The 24,924-nt window shown below is 39.5% G+C and overlaps 1 long non-coding RNA gene across 2 annotated transcripts; it reads left to right on the top strand.

Annotated features, from left to right (window-relative positions):
• The first annotated feature begins 2,232 nt into the window (after positions 1-2,232).
• On the top strand, positions 2,233-23,503 carry LOC116226895 (uncharacterized). 2 transcript variants are annotated; one of them, XR_016469042.1, is made up of 6 exons: positions 2,233-7,982; positions 9,237-9,384; positions 9,812-9,973; positions 11,328-14,308; positions 18,123-18,172; positions 22,738-23,503. It is a non-coding gene; the product is annotated as an uncharacterized LOC116226895 (long non-coding RNA). The 2 variants fall into 2 exon arrangements; XR_016469050.1 differs by lacking the exon at positions 22,738-23,503 and adding an exon at positions 18,482-19,634.
• The last annotated feature ends 1,421 nt before the right edge of the window (positions 23,504-24,924 follow it).

Here is a 24,924-nt window from a genome sequence, read left to right as displayed (position 1 = left end):
GGTGGGGAGTTCTGGATTCAGTGCCTTCATTAATTCAACAAAATTCAAACACACACCACCTACATCACATTACAAAATGCAATGAAGCTATGCTATGATCATGCAGTTGTTCTCTTACATCATGCTCCTAGGTCTCAGGTGCCTCCAGGTACCAGAGACTCTGTTGATGTTGCAAGTCATATCCTAAGGCATAGAAGCCATCTCAGTTTTAGTCTTCACTTCCATCAATCTTTCTTCATTCTTCATACGGAATTAATGGTTCCTTGATATATAGAAAAGTATGAAAAATAGTAAAAAGTAAATTATCATTTTTTGTTGTTCCTGTTGTTATTTTAAAGTCAAAGTTAACACTGAATATCCTAAGTATCTGCATAATATCCCAAGTTGGATGTGTCCCACTGCATTCCATTGGTTTGTTTCACCCAGCAAGAAGACAGTGACTATGATGCACTTCACTGACATAAATTAGGTACACCAAAACGATTTATTAAATGTATTTTGAGCAAACTGCTGCACATATCATCTATAATCACATGTATTCTAAGCAAACTATGCATTTGTATATGACTAATCAGTATCTTAGGAGGTGGGGGAGGTAAATTAGGGTAGGTAAGGGTAGATAAAGTTGGATAAGGTTATACAAATTCCAGGTAAGGTAAATTAGAGTAGGAAAGGTTATATAACCTGTCTCGTCAATGTGTCTGTTGTGGGATGGGATGTGAGGGGGACAAGGGGAACTTATAAGCGGGAGGGAGGCAGGGTTTCAGGCTGGTTGAGGGGAGCTTCAAAAGCTGTCTTCCAGCATTCTGACTTTATACCCCTTTTACACGTGGTTTGCCATGACAACGTATGCAGACTAATAGATAAACATGGATATGAAAAACACATGGCTTTCCAGAAAAACAGAGAAACTTCATTCGTTCCTTAAGACCTCGCTTTCAGATTCTATATTCATGAGGGATTGTTTATACATTAATTACCACATGGTTTTATGGTCTCCATGTTTTTGCCAAAGCTCTTTTTCTTTTACTTGACTTTCAGTCATAGCTCAGGTCCTTGATGTACTGGGCCTCACGCTGTTAGGCACAGATAAGGCAAATGGAGTGACAGTGGAGCCTGTTCCAGGGTCTGACCACGTTCTGGTGCAGACCTGTTCCTCACCTCCACCCACCTTCCCCTGACACAGCTCCATGCCGTTCCCTCGGGCCCTGTCGCTGTCACACAGAGCAGAGCTCAGCGCTGCCCCTCCGCTCCCCGTGAGGAGCTGCAGCCGCCATCAGGCCTCCCCTCAGCTCCTCTGCTCTGCGCTGAACCAACACAGGGCCCTCACACATCCTGACCTCTCTTTAGATCTCTCCCCAGCTTCATAGCCCTACAAAATTGTCTGTACTTTTATGATTTTCTTAAAACATACAATTTCCATCCTGAGAAAGTAACTTATTGCAGTCTGTGACTGAAAAAAAAAAGTTACTTCTAAGAAGCAAAATAAAAAACAGTGAAAAATCAAAATCCTAGCTGTTACTGTTAGAAAATCCAATGAAAATCCAATGAAAATCCAATGAAGATGAATACTTCAGGTGGAAAAGTTACCTTTTGTTGCACTCCAAAAGGAGGGTAAATAATTTTCATGGATCTGCACTCCAGTAATTTAAAATATAAATAATTCTACTTAAAAATAAATGCACTTTTCTCAATTATATTGTTTTACTCACGGGAACTTGTGTTTTCAACTAGATGAATATTTTAGCATTATTTCTTTCTTTGTATCAAAAAAACCTCCTTCTTTTTCTTCCCATCTAAAAATACTGACCTTTAGTATCACAGGCAACTGCAATCTATACTATCATCTGTCACTAGAAATGCCGGTCACTTCTTTTTCCAAAACCACATAAAAAGGAATTCCTATTAAGACACCTTCCCAAAGGAGGGAAGTGAGACTTAACAGTAGATATTGTTTGAAAAGGAAGCTGAACTGTCAATAAGGAGCTCTACTGTGAGAGGCTACAGTAGCATTTCTAAACAAAAATGTCCTGACCTTATCTAGAATGTTTTTGTTTTCATTATTTAAAAACAAAAGAAAAAAAAAACACATTTTTGGGGAAGTGTTAACTGTGATTATGTTTTACTTTTTTACTCTAATTTTCTAAAAAAAAAAACCAAAAAAAAAGCACAAAACTTTCACAAACTCTTCACATACTCAAAAACCAATAGAAAGATCAGTGTTCAAGTTCTTCCTAGATCTATGTATAGTAATACCTTGAATACAATTTTTTTCTGGCTGAAACAGGTTATAAGAAATAGGTGAGTGAATATACTAAAGTAATGGAAATAGGTACTTCATCTGAAGTAAAATTTGAACAACTTATGGGATTGTTAAGTTAACAAGATAGAAAGGACTGAGACTTTTGTCAACAGCAGAAAATTATCTCTGCAGGTCTCCCCAGGTCAAATTAGCTACTGAATAAAATATTATTTACCAAAGTGGGAGAGCAGATTATTGCAAGACAAATATTTCTGCAAACTGGGACTTTGATGCTACCGTTGTTACAAAATGTTCATGATGTTCCTCTAAGTCTTTTCTTAAATCTACCAATCCTCTGAATAGACACCGTTACAGCCCAAATGTCAAAAATACTACTCAAAGAATCATAACAGAATCATAAATGGCTTGGCATCAAATGGCTACTAACAGAATCATAAAATGGCTTGGGTTGAAGGGATCTCAAGGAACACCAAGTTCCAACCCTCTTGCCACAGGCAGGGCTGTGAACTGTTAGATCAAGTATTAGATCAGGTTGCTCAGGGCTCCATCCAACCTGGCCTTGAACACCTCCAGGAACAGTGCATCCACAGCCTCTCTGGGCAGTCTATTCCACCACCTCACCACTCTCTCAGAAAAAAACTTCCCCCTGACATCTAATCTAAATCCCCCTTCCTTTAGTTTAAAACCATTCCCCCTTCGCCTTTCACTATCTACCCATGTAAAAAGTTGATTTCCTACATGTTTATAAACTCCTTTTAAATACTAAAAGGCTGCAATGAGCTCTCCCTGCAGTCTTCTCTAATCTAGACTGAACAAGCCCAGTCCCTTCAGCCTGTCTTCATAGAAGAGGTGTTCCAGTCCTTGGATCATCTTCAATCCCTCTTCTGGACCCTCTCCAAAAGCCCCACATCTCTCCTGCACTGGGCCCCCCAGGCTTGGATGCAATACTCCAGCTGGGTCCTCATGAGGGCAGAACAGAGGGGACAATCCCCTCCCTCTTGGCTCCCAATGCTATTGGCCATCCCTCTTATGGAACCCAAGATACCACTGGCCTTCCTGGCTGCAAGCACACAGTACTGGCTCATGCCAAAATTTTCATCAACCTAGTGTCATCAGACACTAAATGGGATTACCTCGACCCAAGGGAAAAAACTTGCACTTTGGTTGAATCACAGAATAACTGAATGGTTTGGGCTGGAAGGGACTTTTAAGATCATCTAGTTCCAACCACCTGCTATAGGCAGGGACATCTCCCTCTAGACCAGGTTGCTCAAAGCCCCATCCAGCCTGAACTTAAATGCTTCCAGGGAGGGGGCATTCACAATGTCACTGGGCAACCTGTTCCAGTGTCTCACCATCCTCACAGTACAGAATTTATTCCTAACATCTAGTCTCAGTCTATCTTCTTCCAGTTTAAAACCAATTCCCCTTGTCCTGTCACTATATGCCCTTAAGAAAAGTCCCTCCCCAGCTTTTCTGTAGGCCCCTTGCACTTACTGGAAGGCTGCTATAAAGTCTCCTCGGAGCTTTCTCTTCTCCAGGCTGAAAAGCCCCAGGTCTCTCACACTGTTCTTGTAGAGGAGGTGCTCCAATCCTCTGATCATCTTCATGGCTTCAGGTTATATTTCCCCACACTGGGGCATCGTTTGTTATCAGTCTGTCACTCCTGTATACCTGTAACTCCATTCCCACGGATGCACATTACCATAATCTGTATTCTCCAGGAGAATGGATGCTTCCAGCATAAATTAAGTTGAACTTGTAATAACACTTATGATTAAGTTAATCTGAGATTTCCCTTCGATGACCCTTCTGTTGTGACTGTTCCTTCTTCCCACTGGAAGCCACTGGAGCCTTCAGCCCTGTCAGCTCCGAGTTCCCATAGGATCTTTGAACTACATTTGTTTTAGAGCAGAGCTCAAGTCTCATACATGTGCCATTAATCGGAACCCCTACACTCCTTTCCTGGGGCTGCTCTCCAGCCTCCCAACCACCCCTGTTCAATGAGCAGTGGCAGCCCCACAGGCAAAAATCAGAACATGCTTTTGGTTCTGGCTGCTGATTGCCCAGCCCTCTTAATGACCAAGATTAAATCATAGATCATAGAATCCCACAATGGTTTGAGTTGGAAGGGAAATCTAAGACCATGTAATTCCAACGCCCCTGCTGGAGGCTGGGACACCTCCCCACTAAACCAGGTTGCGCGAAGACCTCAGCAAGTCCTCTCTGCATCTGAGGACCTCTATAGCTCCTCCATGTTTGTGTTGTCCTCAAGATTAGCAGGAATTTCAGACTTGCATCTAGACAATGCCTCTAGATCACACCTTGCCTTTATAAAGAAGGCGCTTGATCCTGTACACAGGGCTGTGATTTAAAAGGCTTAGAGAACATCTCTGATTTTGTTGGCTGCTTTCTCTATTTCTAAGATACCAAACCAAAAGCAAAGGAACCAAATAGGAGTTGTACACTTGTATTTAGCATCTTTGTTCAAGCTAGACCTAGAAAGCAGCCTCTGTGCCACTGCTGACATTGCAGAGCATCGCCTGGACGCACAGCTACTCCCTTGCACAAGTTCTGCAATGGAAACCACAGAGTATTTGCAAGAGGTGAACACAAACTGGGAAGAGACTGCTATTCTCTGCTACCAGTGCTTGGGAAAGTGTCTTCCAAACCATGTGGAGAGCTAGAGGACACTTAGGAGGCCAGCAGGGAGATACTCGGCAAGCACACAGGGAAGGGGAAGCAAAGCCTAGGTGAGGAGTGATCTTGCAACACAGCTTGTCTTTTGACTCAACTCTGAAGAGCCACGGCACTGGGCAGGACCAGCAACAAGTGCAGCTCAGTGACATCGGCTCAGGTGGCTCCAGCCAGCCTGGCCTTGGACACCACATGACGATGATGTCACTGTGATGACAGGAGGGCACCATGGTGACGCCTGAGCATCTCCCACCGAAACCCCCAGGCAGCACCGGTTGACTTCCCTTGCCAGCAGGCGGGGGACAACTGGCTTGCTGCACAAGTGGCTGCACACACAACCTTCTTTCAAAACCAGACAGGAGGAATGGAAATGAGCCATTGGCAGCTAAAACAGCTTCTGCTACCGATCTGAAGGAACTGGTCGAGATTTCAGGCTCTGCTTTTAGTGAGCATCCAGGATGGGACCAAGCACCAGCTGGCGATTCTGCAGGAATCCATAATGGAAGAAAGGGGCTCAGAATCATATCCCAGTGAGGAGAAAACAAAAGGTTTACCTCAGAGTTCATTTGAGGAAAGCACTGGCTTGGTCAGTGTGTTCTCATTGCTCAGCTTCCCACAAAAACTCTGGGTTCTGGTGGAAAGTGATCACATGGAGAGTATTTGGTGGGGTCACGGAGGAAAATGCCTCGTAATTAAAGAAGAAATGTTTATGGTGGAAATTCTGGCAAAGGAGAGCACCTGCGAGAACCTCTGGGAGAGAGCTCTGTTCACCAGCTCAACCTCTACAGATTCACCAGAGTTCCATGGGACCTTGAAAGATCTCCTTCCCTTTTTGAGTTTCTGGCCAAGGAAGAAGTGCTGTCTGCCTATAGGAAGGTTAAGTATTTATACTGTTCCTCACACAAACGGGGACTATACATTCACAAAATATTTTGTTGCAGTCAGCCTAATCCGTAGGATTAAATTGACCAATAGGTGTGGTTTAACCTGGCAGGTGGCTCGACTCAGCACCACACTGTCATTCACTCGCTTGCCCCCTTCCCAGTGGGATGAGGGAGAGAAGTGGGGAAAAAAACTTGTGGGTTGAGATAAAAAATATTTACTAAGGTAAAGACAAGAAAAAGGATAACAGTAGCCTGCACGTATCTGTATTTATATCTATATCTGAACAAATATAATAAGAGATGCAAAAGCAACTGCTCACCAACCCTTGACTCAAGTCCAGATAGCTCCTGAGCAGCATAAGAGAGCCAGATTAACTCATACCCCCATCATTTGATGTCATACGGCATAGGATATCCCTTTGCCCATTTAAACCAGCTGTCCTAACTCTATTCCCACCCAACTCCTCAGACCCTCTGCTGGGAATGTCTTTGGCTCTGTACAACACTGCTTAGCAGCAACAAACACTGCTGCGGCATAAACACTGGTGTTCTGCTTGAACAAATCCATAGCATCATACACATGCTGAAGTATGCAATTCCATTCCAGCTGAAACAAAAGCACTGGTAAGTCTTGTTAATACCCAAATTTGACCTTAGCCATCAGAAGGGCTAGTTCCTGTATCTTGCTGACCTTCAGCCTCACACTGACAGCAGCTAAGTCTTTACATTTTTCAGTCACTGCTCTACTCCAGCTTATACTTCAGGAGAGACTACCCACAGCTGCTGGAACACTGCAAGCAAAGAGCAGCCCAGAAGAGGAGGGATTTGGCTGCTCCTGCCCTTGCCCCTGAGAATGAGAGTTCCCAGAAGAGCAGTCCAGCTGCTCATCCTAGGCAGGGAGCAGATGCTGGGCCAGAGAGGAGCCTACAAGCAGCAGAGCCAGAAGGCACACAGGCAGCAGAACCCATGGGGCCCCCATCAGTCAAGCACTGCAAGGAAGACATCACTTCAGCCCAACAGCACACTGCTCACAGCCTGCCAGGCCCTGCTGCAGCACCAGTGTGACAACAGTGCCAACCTCTGCCCTGCTCCTCAGTCCCACACTGACAGCAGCTAACTCTTCTCCTTTACATTTTTCAGCTACTCTACTCCAGCTCATACTTCAGGAGAGACTACCCACAGCTGCTCAAACTCTGTAAGCAAAGAGCAGCCCAGAAGAGATGTGGCTGCTCCTGCCCCTGCCCTGTAGGAGGCTCTGAATGAGAGCCTGCAGAGGAGCAGTCCAGCTGCTCAGCCTAGGCAGGGAGCAGATGCTGGGCCAGAGAGGAGCTTACAAGCAGCAGAGCCAGAAGGCACACTGGCAGTGGCACCCATAGGGCCCCGGCCAGCTAAGCACCCCAAGGAAGACACCCCCCAGCAAGCCAAACAGCACACTGCTCACAGCCTGTCAGGCCCTGCTGCAGCCCCAGCATGGCAACAGTGCCAGCCTCTGCCTCACTCCGTGCTGCCACCAAGCAGCAGACAGATGCTGGGTGCCATTTGTGCTCCTTCTCAGCACTCTGCCCTTCATGGTCCTCACTGTGCCATCTAGCCCTCCTCAGTAGGACTCTCCCAGCACCCAGAAGCATCACAGCTGCAGGGTCCCTGGTCTTGGCTCATGCTTTGCAGTGGCCATGAGGGCAGCAACCACTATGACGCCACGGGACTTACAGCCCCGTTCTGCCCAACGTGCCCCTGCAGCCACGCAAGGGCATCCCCGTTCTGCCCAACGTGCCCCTGCAGCCAGGCAAGGGCAACCCCGTACTGCCCGAGGTGCCCCTACAGCCAGCCCTCAGGAGATGCAGGCTACGGGGCCGCCTCTTAGACATTAGAAGAAAAAATGCTTTATTCATGGACTGGAGATGTTTTGCACAGAATAGTTTAAAAAATGTTAAGATCGGCACAGTTTTAATGTAATCAGGCTTCAAAGTAAAATCATATAAGTTGTATGTAATTCGCAAGGAATCAAGAAGTGAATTACACTGCCTGGTGTGTAACACAGGAAAAATTACAACTTTGTCATCTGTAGGTTCAAGCCCAAATCTTCACTCAGTGAAACAAAAACTGAGGTTCTATCATTATATTCAAGGAGTGCAAATGTAAGCCCTTTAGGTCTTATTATCTGTATTATAATAGATGTTAACCTCTATATTTTAACAGATTCTTCCTATCTGCTGGTCAGAAACCACCTTTTCTCCTGTATAGATTTCCTATCTGATAGTGATCAACTTTATATAGATAAAAGCCAGTGATCTAAAATTAGAATAGTTTTTAGCAGTTTAATGTTTCCTCAAGCTACTTGCAATAACTGCTGATGTTGAAAACAACTAGAACACAATACATACAAGATCAAGAAAGCGATTCAATAGGGCAATATGTTTGTGTTTAAGTAGGCTCTGCAAGCTCCTAATAATAACTCCTAATAATAAGCAGATATCCCTTTTGGAAAAAAATGGAAAACATAGCCAAATCACGACAAAAGCCACAGGAGATAATCTAAGCTGAAATATCAAATATAAGAGTACTAATGAAGCTTTAAAGGATCATAGAAAGCACAAGACACTAAGGTACTCACAGAATTATTAATAATTATCAGGTTAAAAATTAATAATTAAGGTCATCAAAATTTTGTGCTATGTGCAGAAGGTGGCTTGAAAACAAGTTTTCTAATATGTGAATGGAACATCTCTAAATACAACAAAAATTTGGGAACAGTGCTTATATTAACTGAAAAAAAAAATTAAATAAAATTGGAAGGCCTTAAATTTATAGTACATAGATGCAACCTTATATTTGTATTTGAAAATATATTGCCTATATCCACAGAAAATAGTATTGTCTCTGATAGGCATAAAGTAGAACAGTCTGTGTGATATGTCATTATGAACAAGAAGGTTCACTTGTAGGCATAGAAAAAAATTAGATCTGTTGATGGTCATGAATTTCTAGAAGAGCAAAAATGAGATTGGTTGAGTAAAACAATAATAACAAATACAATTTTCTGGACTTTGAATGAAATTCAGAAAACAGAATCTTACACAAACCAATCACATTAGCAATAACAATAAAGTAATTAGACAAGCTCCAAAGTATGATGGAGTATTTTTTGCTCTGCTCCTTTGCTACAACTCTGATTAGTCAAATATAGAGAAATTACAGAAAGAAAGTTTGGCAGAAGACAGAACAAAAATCCACTCTTAAATACATGTTTTCCAGAATTGAAAAGTATTTCTATAGAAATTGTTGATGTTTTATTTGCATAGCATTAAGTGTAATTTTTAGTTTTATGTTTGTTTGTTTGCTTTTTAACTTGAACTCCAGGCCAAATTGACACTTGAAAACTTTGCTTTCAGGTACAGATTTGAGAGATATTTCAATTAAAATGCTGGTGAAAAATGCCATGACAGATTCCACAACAAGAATTTTGCAAAAATAGGATTTTTGTATGTAAATATATTCATTAAAAAAAAGATTCAGGCTGATTGTTTTTCAGTAAGCAAGGTAAGTTTTTACTGCCTTTAACTCAAAGGAAGAACTTCAGACTGTTTCAAAATTTGGATCTGTATCTACACTTCCGAAACTCAAGGCAGCTGTCAGTTTTCATATTAAAAAATACGTTCCTCTATTGAGAATTTAATAGTATCTCAGAGCATTGTGAAAGAATGAAAGCATGCAAAATGTTTGCTCAGACACTTCAAACTTACTCCTTGTAATTGCCATGATGTTGTACGTCTAATTTTTTCATATTTGTATGCTTTCATACTCTGACACCGTAAATTTGTTTCCCCCTGATCCCAATAATTCTCCCTCTCAATTTTTTTTTGCCTGTTCAGTTCAACTGGTATTACAATGAAAGGTCAGTACAAGCTCAAAATCTCAAAATATCGGATATACACCTCTCATTAAATCTATTTATTCTATCTTCCAGCATTATTCACTGGAGATCTCTGAAACAACCCCTGGAGGGCTTTATCTGATGATGCTTTGCTGGGCAGTATGGACCTTCTTATTCACATCAGAGCCTAGAAACTGGAGACACCTCATTGCATGCAGATAATTGTCAAAAGTAAATGGGAGAGAGAAAAAAGAGGTAGATAAATTCTCTCTCCTTATTTGTGAGCATGTAAAGAAGACAATTCTTTACACATGAATGTTTGGCCTACCAAAGCGAATCCCAAAATTTGGTAAAGATTTAAGCCTATGTGTAGCTTCACACACATGAGCTTTGGGACATAAGCCTGTTAACATTCAACAAATGAAGAAGCTCTTGCAATTGCACTTCACGTGCAATATATTCAACCCAAATTGAGAATTCTGAAAAAAAGAAACAGCTGAGATATGAATATTTAAAATTTTGCTGCAGCAGTGGACATGTGTAATAACTTTTCAAAGAGATTTTCAGAGGATTTTTTTTAATCCTGTACACACAGCACTTGTCCTAAATACATATTTACACGATGGACTGGAAAAGCTCTTTTAGAAACTGTTCTGGTCTTCTGGGTAAATAATATTCCTTTTAAAACATTATGAAAACATATTTAACTGATACATTGGAATGGCTCTGTTAGACACATCATAAACATATTTTTAACTATTTAGTGAATATGTTTACAGAAGAGTATCCGGATTGTTTAATCTTCTGTAATTTATATCTCAATGCAGTTCTTTTGCAATTTTTTGCTCCCTCTTAAAATAAAACCCAAAGAGTGCTTCTCCCTCCCCTCCTCTCAGTGCTATATGATGTGAAGCTAAGTAGAGGAAACAGTGAAAGAATAATAATAATTATTATTTTTTGTTGGTACTGATTTTAAAGCACAATATTCTGCACTTTACATTAATGATTATTGGTTCCTAAAGGCATGGTATTTAAAAACTTGCTAACCAAATTCTTTTGTCACTGAGTGCTCTGGAGAGTTAGAAAAAGAGGATGGGATAGTCTTCGCCTCTGCCCCCAGAAGAGAAAAAATAAAATCCTGACTGACCTGAAAGAAAGTAGTTGAGAGCTGGACACATCTTTGTGATGGTCCAGAAGTTAATGCTACGACAGTGTTGGTTAAACTGGTTAAGAAGAAAGACAGTCTTGCTTTTTCCACAGAGAAAATATCTTAATAAACAAATCTGGAACAAAAATGTGAGCATTCATAGGAAGAAAAACACTGAACAAAGCATTTTGTCTCATTTATTTGCTTATTTCTTTCATGCATATTAACTACTTTCAATCCATCTTTCCCACAAGATGCAGATTGCTGAGAGTTAGCCTTAATAGGCAGCTAAGTCCCACCCAACTCCCACTCACCTTTCCCAAGCAGGATGTGGGAGAGAATCAGAAGAGTAAAACTGAGAAAACTCACGGGATAAGATAAAGACAGTTTAATGGGTAAAACAAAAGCTACGTGCACAAGCAGAGTAAAACATGGAATTCATTCTCTGTTTTTCATTGGCAGGCAGATGTACAGCCATTTCCAGAAAAGTGGGGCTTCATTATGCAAAATGGTGACTTGAAAAGACAATTGCCTTTACTCTGTGTATCCTCTCCCCTCTCTTTCCCTTTAGCTATTATGGCTGAGCACATACACTGTCTCATGGTATGGGCCATCCATTGGTCAGTTTAGGTCAGCTGTCCTGGCTGTGTCCCCTCCCAACTCCTTGTTTCCCTCCAGCCTCCTTGCTGGCAGGACAGCTTGAAAAGCAGAAACATCCTTGACTCTGTAAGCACTGCTCAGCAACAACTAAAACTTGAATCTATTATCAGCCCTTTTTGAATAAAAAATATAAATCATAGTACCATGAAAACTACTATGAAGAAAATTAGCTTAACCCCACACAAAACCATCACAAAAAATACCCCTGTTTAGATAGAGTTTGAAGCTAAATGCAATCTACTTAAAATCACACACACAAATGCAGGCTAACAGAAACTACAAAACAGAAGGTATAGAAAAAAAAAAAATTACTTTCAGGACAGAATTCTGAAAGAGATTAGAAGTAAATATTTAAGTGCTTAACATTTGTAATGGCATCACATTTTTTATCACTTCCAGCTCCATTCAGACACCTACACAAGAACTAAGATCTTCAAAATGCTCCTTAGCCAACAGTACTCATAATTATATTTTATAGTCATTTTCAAAAGCACTCAGTGTTCAAAGTGCTTCTGGAAATCTGGCCCCAGCTGTGAGCAGTGACCCTTTCTGAAAGTCTGTAGGGATCTGGCATGAAGGCATACGGAACATTGCATTTAGTTGCGGGAATCTTAATTACCAAAAACATATTGACAAATTAGAGAGAGTTCAGAGAAGAGAAACAAAAATGGTCAGGGGACCAAAGGAATTTACATATGAGGGAAGATAAAAAGAGTTATATATGTATGGTTCAGCCATGAGGTAATTAGGAGAGGATATATGATAAGACTCCACAAGTGTTCCTAATCTTTCTTTTGTGGAGAATGTAGAGGAACAAATTAAATGGGATATGAAGTTATAACAAGAGTGGCAAATAAAGAAGTCAAGGCAAAAAATATCTGGATCTTGAAAATAGGCACCCTGGCAGGGAAAACAATGAAACACTATCCAAGAGGACAAAGTCCCCATTAGGGTCCTGTGAAAGTTTACAAGTGCCATATACCTTTAAATGCTCCAGAGATGCCTGTTCAGATTCCACTTTCAAAATACATGGAAATTTGGGGTAGTTCTGCTGATTGGAAATTACTTTTGAAATAACTGTGCTTGCTCTGATGGGATTGGCATACATTCCCAGAGAGAACCAAAAACTGAGCAAACTGTGCCCAATCTGTTGTTCAACAGGTAGCATACCACATACTGGCACCAGCACTGAATCACAACGGAGACATGTTTAGAGAAAACGAGTTGAAGCACTGAGAAGGAAACACAAGTACATACACAAGAGGAACTCATTTATGGGAAAAGTGCAAATGTAAGAAAACAGATAAAAAGGCCAGTAACTTCAGGGGAAAACATCCCACTGAAGTTCTTCAAGTTAAATCAGAGCACTTTTCAGAGACTGTCATGTTCCTAAGGCACATTGTATTGTTACTTCAAAAAAAGCAGAAGAAATTTAGGCAGAAAAGTCCAGAGCATACGTAATGGCAGATTTCGGTGGACCACATAAGACTCAGTCCTATTAAGTGCAGATCAATGCCTTGGATGCAGGAACCTGGCTTAAGAGAGGTATGACTGAAACAACTGCAATCATTGCACTTCCTCAGCATAATGCATGGTCAGCAATACTTGCAGCCTTTTACCAGGAGGAAAATCTAGCTGTGGATGTGCACATTTCATATCCATCTCCTTGAAGAGTCTAGAGAAAACTACATTCAGAAAGGGAAAGGGAGATTCTCATTTCTGCCCCTAATCCTTGAAGCAGAGCTGTCCTTTCAAAATGTCCTCTTGTATATTTGCCTCTCAGGCACTAATCCAGCCATGAGAACAGCACAGTGACCCTGAGGCAGGGCAGTGTCATGGGGTGTTACTGAGGTTCTACAAGATGCTGAAGTTGTGTGCATGGCACTTCCAGCAGTGTGTTGGCAATAGCTTTACTTGTATTCATGGAAAAGCAAAGCCAGGTCAGATAAATGTCTGTATTATGCATGCTCCACGCAGGAAAAAAAAAAAAAAAAAAAAAAAAGTCTATCTTAAGTAATTGAATGGCACATAAAGGTGGACTCAGTATCCAAACTGAGGATCAGATTTTTATTTTTAAGTGCCTTTTGGTGGGAGGACTCTAGCTTCAGTTATTTTGAAAGAATGGAACCTTTAAACTATTCTAGATCCAGCTTCTAAAAAAGGGCAGTATTTGGCAGGATACTAAAGAAGAAACCAAGAAAATAGGCAGATCATAACATTCTGAAGCATTTTTGACAGTGAGTTTTTATTCAGTTCTTCCTCTCCTACCTTGGCAAATTCTATAGTCAATACAAATAAATTTTCCTCATCAGAGAATAGCCCCAACCCATGGAACTGACTACTGCAGGAGGTCATTGAGTCAGATAGTACAGTTAGATTTTAAAAAGGGCTGAATACATTTTATGACCAAACAACATCTGTACAGTCATCCAAGCTAAGATAATGGTGATGAAATTTCATGCTTGAGTGTGTAAAATGATTGCTACATCACTCAGAAAGGATTTTTTTCTTCTCAGGTGGAGGATTACACAATTGAGAAGATGCAATATAGAAAGGTTTCTGGGCTTGAGTTTTTGGTTTTAGTATAACTTTCTCCTAAGAGTGAAAGTTCAGCTCATGGACCTTAGGGAGTAATGACTTAACCTGCTGCATCTTCCCTTCTTAAGTATAATGAAGCTCTTAGATGAGATGTTTCATTTCAGGTCCTCCAAGTTTCTTTCCTTCCCTCCATGCTATCTGCTCTCAGATGCAGGTAAAATTACTGAAGCAAATCTCAGCAGCTGGTAAGTTTACTAATTCACCTTCCTGACCCTACCAGATAAGAGACGGTGAGTTTGCATGCAAGTGTGGAGAGGTTTGTGCCTGACCTTTGATGCAACAGCTGGCTGCATTTCTCGTGCAACTTACATTTACTGTGCATCTGGCTTCATTTAATTGGAAAACAAAACAAACAAACAAACAAAAAAAAAAAATGGATCTTCCATCAATAGTCAGCAACCTAATGGTAATTTTGACCGCTCTTTCCTGCTTCCATCAGCTCAACTTCATTTCAGCAACTTATGGAAGGAATTAAGCAGGGAAAGAGAATATAAGAATATATATTTAACTAAATATTTCTGTGCTATCTTGGCAGCAGATTTAATTCTCTGGGAGTACATCAGGGAAGAAACTGTGGGGCGGAACGATTGCTGAAACACTTAAAACCTCATTACCACATATCCCCACTTCACCCTGGGAGCCCTAGCCTGTCCATTATTGTCCTGCCTGTACTTTCTGTGGGACTTTGAAAAGAAAAGGTTCAAAGAGCAAGACTTTCATGCTCCCTTTTCCATGTCAAACACTTTCAACTCCTGATTTCAAAGTGCCACTCGCTTGCTGTTCAAAGGCCTCTGGACACGTAGGGGGTGAGATAGGAGTAAAAGGTTGCACTACAAAGCCTGCTGCATTCAGAGCAATACTCAGCTTGGAGATACAAATGGTAATATAAACTCAAGTACCTATCAATAAAACTGCCAATATATGAAAGGAGGGTTGGAAAAATTCTAAATGGCCTTTTCCTGCCCCCTCTCCCATGCTACCATCATGTTATTGGTTTGGATATAAGCCTAATTTATATTTTTGAAGTGTGGCTTTTCCTTCTGTTGCAGTTATGACCAGGGAACCACAGAAGTGGGAGGGAAAGCCAAACACCAAATAAGTTAGCTAAGAATACCAAAAGAAGTTCCTACCAACATCTGAAAAACCTGCCTTGCTCTCGTTGAGTATTCATCTACCTCCCCTTCTCTTTCTGTATCCTTTTCATCTGCCTGCCCACAAGATTTGGAACACTATTAATTGGTCCTCAGGGAGGCTGACAGGCTTGCACTTTTATGACTTGATTCTTTGTATTGTACACATGTGGGCATCTCTCAGGAGATAAACAAAGAGAAAACGTGTGGAAAAAGGGGGCAGAATTTGTTTAAGACTAAACACAGAACAAACCATCTCTTCAATTTACTGCTAATATCCTAAATTGCATGAATAATAAATCCTCCCCCCTTTCTATTTTCCCTCTCCCACATCTCCTTTTCTTAACCTGCTTTTCCTGATCGCTACAGGCTCGTCTTCTGAGGAATTCCACCTCCTATTTGAAATCAAACAGACTAACTCTTTTTTTTTTTTTTTTTGCCCCCCCCCTTCAACTCCCCTTCTCCCTCCCCCTTGCCAACAAAAGAGTGAGGTGGTCTTATGGGAAGATAAAAAGAATAGTTGATCATAAGAACTAACCTGGAGCCAACACCTTGGTCTTTCGTCCCTTCAGCAGTTTCTAAACTCGAAGCACCTGCAGCTAATTCTCATGGCTTCCAGCCTTGGTCTAGGATTCTGAGAATGAGAGGATTTTTGGCAAAGCTTTCACCGCTCAGGAAAAATAAGCCTAACATATTCAGACACACAGGGAAGCACAGGCACAAGCACACACCCATGGTTTAGCTTTTGTATGTGGAAAAAAAAAGGAGATGTATGTCATCTCTGTAGTACATGAAGGTAATCACCATTTTTAAGAATGTGCAATAGCAACCTTCACTATAAACAAATACCATGCAAGATATTACACCATCTTTATTTATTTATTTATTTATTTATTTATTTATTTATTGGGGGGGTGGTATTTTCCATTTATCAACAAAATAGACATGCAGCAATTTTTTCCCCAAAACTGGAAGTCTGCAAAGGAATTTCTTGACCAAAATCCTCTTTGCTTTACTTATAGCATCTTTGGTAGAGAGATAAGGATCTATCCTTCTCTGAGATCTGAAAAGCACTGTGAATCTGAAAGGTAGATTCACAACTGGAAGGCAGATAGCTGAGTGCTTTTGTGTACACTGTTGCACCTCCTAAAAATTCAGTTCTTATGCTTGCATGGTAAAATAACGCAGGTAGAATGGGACTTTGGAACCATAATCTTGATTTGTTTTGAATTTTTTTTTCCTGTTTTCTTCTTCCCCTATCTCCTTCAGTCTGCCTAGAATAGCTGACAAACATGGATATGCATGAAACGTTTGACAGAGGAGACTGGAAACAGGTCTTTCATAGAGTCATAGAATCATAGAATCATAGGGTTTGAAAAGGACCTCTGGAGAACATCAAGTCCAATCCCTCTGCTAAAGCAGGTTCCCTAGAGTAGGTTGAACAGGAAAGCATCTAGGTAGGTCTAGAATATCTCCAGAGAAGGAGACTCCACCTCTCTGGGCAGCCTGTTCCACTGCTCTGTCACTCACAGTAAGGAAGTTCTTTTGCATGTTTGTATGGAACTTCTCATTGTTCAATTCTTGCCCATTGCCCTTAGTCCTGTTGCTGCTCACCACTGAGAAGAGCATGGCCCCATCCTTTAACTCCTGTACTTTAGATATTTATCAACAGTGATGATATTCCCTCTCAGTCTTCTCTGGGCTGAACAGACCCAGATCTCTCAGCCTTTCCTGGAGATACTCCAGGCCTCTAATCACCTTTGTGGCCCTCTGCTGGACTCTTTTAGAAGATCCCTATCTTTTTTGAACTGAAGAGCCCAGTACTGGACACACTGCTCCACATACAGCCTCACCAGGGTAGAGTAAAGGAGGAAGATCACCTCCCTCGACCTTCTGGCCATGCTCTTTTTAATGCTCCCCAGGATACTATTGGCCTTCTCGGCCACAAGGGCACATGCTGGCTCATGGTCATCCTATAATCCACCAAAACACCCAAGTCCTTCTCTACAGAGCTCCTTTCCAGCAGGTCAGCCCATAACCTGTACTGATGCATGAGGTTATTCCTCCCCACATGCAAGACTCTACATTTGCTCTTGTTGAATTTCATCAGGTTTCTCTCTCCCCAACTCTCCAATCTGTCCTGGTCTTGTTTAATGGCGGCAGAGTCTTCTGGTGTGTCAGTCACTCCTCTCAGCTTTGTATCATCAGCAAACTTGCTGAGGGTGCCTTCTATTCCTTCATCCAGATCATTGATGAGGATGTTGAACACAGGACACAGTACTGACTCTGGGAAACACTGCTAGTTACAGAACTCCAACTAGACTCTGCACCACTGATCACAACCCTCTGAGCTCTGCTGGATGGCTGGATGAATGTTCTGAATCCTAAACTTCTTTTTAAAATGTTACATGTTCCTGCCCAGTTATCTTATCAAAGTTTTTGGTTTGAAGGGCTGAGGTACCTGCTCCATTCAGTGTTGTGAAGAAAGTGTCTAAGAGAAAATTGAAATTTATCACAGACCTGTCCTAAACTTTCTTCTTGGTTATGATAGTGGACTCCTTGATTAATTATTGTGAATGATGAAGGGTGTAGCTGTATCTTTGCCTCAGTTTGTACATGAAAAAAATAGTAAAGTCACTTGTAATAAATATTGCTTTAAAATGCTTAGAAAAACACATCCCATTTACAATTCTTCTTTTTTCTTTTAAATCCACAAATGATGTTTTTTTTTTTACTCTTTAACCTCATATGCAGTGTCAGAGACAATTTATCTTTCTTACACTGTTTCAAGGGGAATTGTGTGTACATAGCATGGGTTATTTTTTTAAATTAATTTGGTTTTGAGTGTGTATTTCTTTCTTCTTTCCAGAGGGTATCCTGCAAAAGCAAAGTTCCTCAAGGAAACAAGAAGAGACCACGGTGAGCCCTTTATATACGTCAATTCTTGTTCTTCCAACACTTCACTGAAGCACAGCTATTTCTGCCTGGTTTTCATACCAGACTCAACAGCAGGAATTTCAGTGTGGGTTGTAAAACCTGCTTAAGAACTTGTGCAATTTACCTCATGTTGATTACCCCGTGTGGAACAGCTAATGGTACATGAATTCATTAATCTATAGCTGCCTTGCCTGTCTGTGCTTACATAGTTGTAGTGACTATATCTTTGAAAATCTTGAGTTTTATATATTTATTTTTAAATCATTGCACATACCTTTAAATGTTTTGTAGAAATAGGTATCCAAATGACAGCCTGAGATCTGATTTGAGCCATATAAACACATCTGTAATGGGAAGACTTCCTAGGAGAGAATTACAGTCCTGCAAAGCAGCCACTGCTTTCAGGCTGCAGAGACCCTGCAGCTAGACATGGCAGCTTTTAGCATGGGAGGAGGAGAGCTCAGAAAGAAAGTAAGCTGCAAGATATTGGTCCTGTACTGTTCACAGTTTACTGATTTGAAAACTAAAGGGCAGTGTGAAAGGCCCCATGTGTTGATGTGGTTATATGCAATACTGTCACTATATATTTCCTCTAGTTTCCCTGGAAATGGGCTAAGCAACCACTACGAAAAAAGGGCTTATATAAAACAAAAGTTATCCCTGACATCATTTGAGCTATGTATGATGGTACAAACACAACATAGTCACTGTTAACCAGGATCCATTAGAGCTGCTCACTGCTGGCCTGAGGAGCAAAGCACTGCCATTGAGACTTCCACAAACTAGTAGAATTATTTGCAGATCCAGACCTCTGTGTACCACAGCAGGGAAGAGAGGGGAGAGGAGCTCAGCCCAGCTCTGGCTGATGCACAGGATCTACCTTACATTCCTCTTGAGAGCAACCAGTTCTAGAACCAGAGTGATACAGTAACACTACAGGTGCATCTTTCAGAACACGGCAGAAGTACCAACTTCTGCTGCCTCCCAGCACTTCTCTGCAACTCGAGAACTGTTCCACCTGAAGCACTGAGTAAATACCAAAGTCACTTTCTTTCAACAGTGGGAATGAAAGACGTACACAGTTCAGATTATAGGTCCACTTCTGCAGGAATATGCAAGTTATCTGAGGAAAAACTAAGGAAGCAAAACGTTGAATTCAGGAAAGCTGGTAGAATAAGAATACTTGTGGAGTATTATTACAAGAGAAAATACAGGTCGCAGGTTTACTTGCAGATGTACTTTTGTACTAATAGGCCATAGAAGATATAATGGATTACTTCCTTTGGGAAATATTCTTGAGCTGAAGAGGCAGTAGCGTACTTGGGAAGGGAAGATAATCTCTGACAGAAACTCCGTTCTGTGGATGTTATAACAATGACATATTCTGCATTCAAGTTTCTGCATTGCTCCAATTCTCTTGGAGGCCAATACATCTGGTCTTTTATGTCAGGACTCTGTGCATCATACCAACTTTTAAATTAATAGGAAATTACAGAATCACAGAATTGCAGTGGTTGGAAGGGACCTCCAGAGATCATCGAGTCCAATCTCCTGTTAAAGCAGATTCCCTACAGCATGTTGCAAGTGCTACAGCATTTTTTTTTTTTCTATTTTTTCCCTATTTCTATTGACAGTTATTTTTCTATCAAAACAATATTTATTATTATTTTCTCTTAAAAGTAAAGCTTCCACCTGGTCAAAATTTTCTTAAAAAAAAACAAAAACAAAAACTGAGAATGAAAGCATTTATAGCCACTTCTGGTTTTTTAGTTAAAAAAATAATAAATGTAGATATCAATATGGACATTTCATACTCTAAATAAATAATCTCATGAAGTAGAATAAACCTTTATATGTATATATATTATATATGTATAATATATGTGTATATTTTATATACGTATATGAGCTTAGTCTTGAAAATTATCTTGGACCAAACGGGATTTCAGTTTGCACCTTTGTACAAAAAGTGGTTGTTGCATGGAATCACACTTCTGTTTCAAACACTAATGTTCATTTAATGTGCAGATTTCCAAAGCCTCTTGTCTATAATCATAAAAATACAGTTTGTTTTTCTAGAGTCAAGTCTAAATTGTTTCAATGTTCTGAAAATGGTCAGTCAGAGATGCTGAGAAATAAAGCACCCAAACAAGCTATCTAAATACACTCTGAACAAACCATTTTTATTATTATTATTATTTGTGGTGTAGCATTAGTTAAAGAATATTCACATACTTACCATAGATAGATATGTTTTATAAAGCTATACAGTTAAGGTCTTTTAAAAAAATTATTATTTTTTCCTTGCCAAACTGTCCCAATTATTACAAATAACTGGTAACTAAACATTTGCTAGTTCATTTTTAAATATCTCATCGTGACCTTCTTCCCTCTTGCCCTCAGTTCCCTACTTTTTGGCTACAGACTCTTTAAGATAAGGAAATTACATCAGCAGTTTCACCTACTTTGTAGTCACCTCATTCTGTCCTGATTTATACCCTATGAAATCCTATTGCCCTCAGGGGGTTCTGCAGAGTGTAAGGCTGGACAGAGTTTGATCCAGAATGTTAAATACTGGAGCATCAAAGTTATAGGTTCATTGCAATTATTATTGGTCCCTGTTGGTTATTTACTTATGCTGTATCTCAGCTATAGTTAAATTCCATACTAGGAGGTACGTGGGGAGAAATGAAAGCACAAATAGCAAGAGAGCGGATTTATTTGGAATGGGCTTGTACATATTTTTATGGTGCAAGTCTTAGCAGAAATTGAAGGATTTTCAAGGATTTTGAGTTTCCCTAGAAAGCTGCATTGCAAACAGGCAGCTCAGCTGTTGATATGTGAGGGGTTCAACATTCCTGGTCACAGAAGTGGAGCCTCCACAGCCCTCACCTCTGTGCCTCAGTCATAGATGAGCCTATTCAGAGAGATGGACACTTCTTCAGTCACTTGGTCATCTTCTCCAAAACAGCTGCCCTGGTAATGTATTTTTGAAGTCTAAGGGGCAAACCTATGTCACATTTCAGTTAACTGTCAGGAGGAGTACTCCATCTTTAATTACCAAATTTTTGACTGAGATTTTTGTATCTAATTATTAATTTGATATATTAAATTATTATAGATTGTACTTTATGCAACTGATACTACAGATTTCATCAACAGTGTCCCAAAACTTAAATTAAAATTAAGGAAAAATCATATACAGCTATATGCTATTTCCACTCTGAGGTTTTCTGTCATATGACTTAAAGAAGTTCATAACACAGAATTGCATCCCTTCTGATGTTAGGTACCTAACTGAACACCTAAAAGCACATATCAAAGATACACTTCGTAAAGATGAGCTAAAGTAATAACAGCCATAATAAGTCCAAACACACATCAGTATGAATGCAGCAGTCTCTACAGCCCTTGAGGTTTTTGCTTCAAGCTTCATAATTTTCCCTCCTCAGTTTTTGGGTGGATTGAGATTGTCAGAACTCAGATAAGAGCACCAGAGTTGCAGGGTGTATTGCATAGGAATGAATAAGATAATATAACATAGGTCACACTTTTTGCTGAATTATCATAGAGCTATCCACCATTAAAGGAAATCTGTCACTTCACAATGAAATTAAATCTCGATGGCTGAGAGGCCACTGAAACATACTCTGAAAAGAAAGCCTGTTTTAAATTTACACCTTTTCCTGGCTCGTACTTCATGAGAAAAAGCAACCCAGAGTCCCTTATGGGTAGCCATATATCTTACATTGAATTGCTGCCCAGTGTGTTCCCATCCAACCCATTCTGGTTGGACACAAGGGTCTTTAACACAGTGAAAAATATGTATGCCATACTTTTGCTTTCCAACAAAGCTGCTCTTTTTTTTTTTTTTTTTTTTTCAAATTGAAAAACTGGAATTATGAAGTACTCCAAGTTAGATCTCTTTTCATTTTCTCTACGAAAGGTAATTTTCAATAAGTTCTACAGCAATGAGTTTTTTGGGAAAAGAATTTCTAATTGAATGTAAGAAGGTCTCTCCGATAGCACTTTATGCATGGCTTCTGAGTTTGAACTGCAGTGTCTTGAGTTTGTGAATACCAAAAAATATGTTTTTAATTTACCAGTATATTTGTTTGTCATATTAAATAGCAAAGAGAATGACATGGAGAATTTGTCCTGATGGTTACTACCAACCAGCTTCTCAGAACTCTTTCACTACTCCCAAAAAATAGTTTTATCTTCCTTTTTATTGCACTCACTAATCAGAATCTAGCCTGCCTCACATCAGTCAGTTGCCATTGTAACAAGTTACAGGAAAATTACAATGCTTCCTAAGCATTTCCACAGAAATAATTTTGATGTGCATGGGGGTGGACAGTAGGAGGAGAATAACCTTGGGAAAACCACAATTATAAACAGCTGCAGTATGCACTAAATGTAATTATGATTGATTCCTATAAATAATTCTTTGTGTAAATTTCCACTTAAGCTGGATTTGCTGTTCAGTTGCAATGGACATTTCTGCATTAAGTGATTATCTCTTTTTATTATTATTAAAAATATAGATTCTTTTCACTTGGGAGAGGAGATGAGGAAAGAAGACTTATTGTATCAGCATGAACTACTGAAAATCTGGATTCTCACAATTAATGGCTTATCAGCCTGGATTAGATGGAAGCGTTTGTGCCTGAACTACAAAGAAGGATTAAAATAAATAAGGGTGCATCATCCAAAGTTATTGTCAGGAAAACCTCATAATACAATTTCAACAAGACAATAAATGTATAATGATAGATAGCATCTGATCAACCACTGTGGAACAGCTGACTATATTAATAGGACTTGACATTTGTTCTGTTTAATGGAGAAGGTGCTGAGTACCTAGATTTCTACTATGCTAATTGCTTGGTCATTTGAAAAAGAAATCAATACAATAAAGCCCTCACAGGAGAAAATGTTGACTGATTCTTTACATTTTCTACACCAAAAATAGCACTAAATCATAGTCATTAATTCAGTTGACTAATTCACTACTTCAGATTTCATTCATTCCCATTTAAGATTTTACAACTGTCTATCATATTAATCTTCTGTGATGTTAATGACAGGAAAGATCAGATAATGTAATATGACTAAGAGAAGGGAGAAGGTTGCCTTTGGAAGGTTTATATATCCCATTCCTGATCCCACTGAAATTAATTACAGTTAGCCATTTACTGCTGTGAGATGAGACAAGGCTTGTGTATGGGTATTTGTATACCTGTGTGGTCTCAGTTCTCATTGTATGTGTGGAAGCAACTAAGAAATATTCAATGCTTTGAAAAAAAAAAAAAAGAAAGAAAAAGGAAAAGAAAAAGAAAGAGAAAAGAAAAAGAAAGAGAAAAGAAAAAGAAAAAGAAAGAGAAAAAGAAAAAGAAAAAGAAAAAGAAAAAGAAAAAGAAAAAGAAAAAGAAAAAGAAAAAGAAAAAGAAAAAGAAAAAGAAAAAGAAAGAGAAAGAGAAAGAGAAAAAGAAAAAGAAAAAGAAAGAAAAAGGAAAAGGAAAAGAAAAAGAAAAAGAAAAAGAAAAAGAAAAAGAAAAAGAAAAAGAAAAAGAAAAAGAAAAAGAAAGAAAAAGGAAAAGGAAAAGGAAAAGGAAAAGGAAAAGGAAAAGGAAAAGGAAAAGGAAAAGAAAAAGAAAAAGAAAAAGAATCTTAAAGCAACTATATCACTGTGACTGCAACACTGATGTGCTGTATCTGGCCCTCCACAGTGTCCAACCTTGTATCCAATCAAGCTGCTGAGAAAGTTTATAACCATTTCTCTGTCAAAGACCACAGAAGTCAATGACACATGCTAAAAATTAAATGACTGCATAGCTAAGATGATGATCCATGTCTATATTTCTACTCCACAAATCTCCTCAACAAGTAGGTTTTAATTTCGATTTTCATTCCAGTTGGGATATATTAATCAGTTTTCAAACAGAACACATGAACACTGCAAAGTGCATCAGCATTTGTGGGACAAAATCAGAAATATGGGGACCTACCTGCTTTTCTCCTAGATATCACAAAAGATATTCGTATTTTAATCTTTTTCACTTCCTTGACACCTCACATAATGTTTTTGTTTTTTTTTTCCCCCCCGTACATCTGTAGAACATTTTGTAAAGCTAAAAAGTAATCTCTGCATATATTAGGGATGGGTTAAACATGCTACATGTAAATATCTTTTAAATTCAGATTAAAAATATCACCCAGGCTATTTTTCAAAATTTGTACAGTTATCGTCAAAGGCAATACTGAACTCAGGTCCATGCTCTGCCTGTGCTTTAACCTTGGGCAGTGTTTTCCTAACACAGACTGCTTGCAGTATCTTCAAAGCAGAGTTGAAAGACTGAACATGTTTTTGCATGTTAGATCTATAGACATTTTTTATTACTACTTCCTTCACTTGTTTGTGCCATTAGCTTAATTCAGACTAAAACCTTGCTCACTTTCCCACAGAATTTTGGTGGAACTACTCATACAATTGAGGAGATTGGCACCTAACACTAGTAGGCTATTTTAACAGACTTTATTGGACTTATTGATAGTTTACAAGCTTTAAGCTCTTCATGGCAGAAAGAAGGGCCTTATTTCCTTCAAAGTTAAAGTAAGTTGACATAGAAACATCTGCTATTGTTGAGGTTGCATTTAGTGCATTAAATTAAGAAATACAGTCACAATTCTGTACAATATCAATTACTTGCTTGATGATTTTTAAACAAAAG

This window comes from Phasianus colchicus, chromosome 1 (assembly GCF_987193195.1).
Source record: "Phasianus colchicus chromosome 1, bPhaCol1.hap1.1, whole genome shotgun sequence".
Lineage (NCBI taxonomy): Eukaryota > Metazoa > Chordata > Aves > Galliformes > Phasianidae > Phasianus > Phasianus colchicus.
This window is presented reverse-complemented; position numbering and strand designations above follow the sequence as displayed.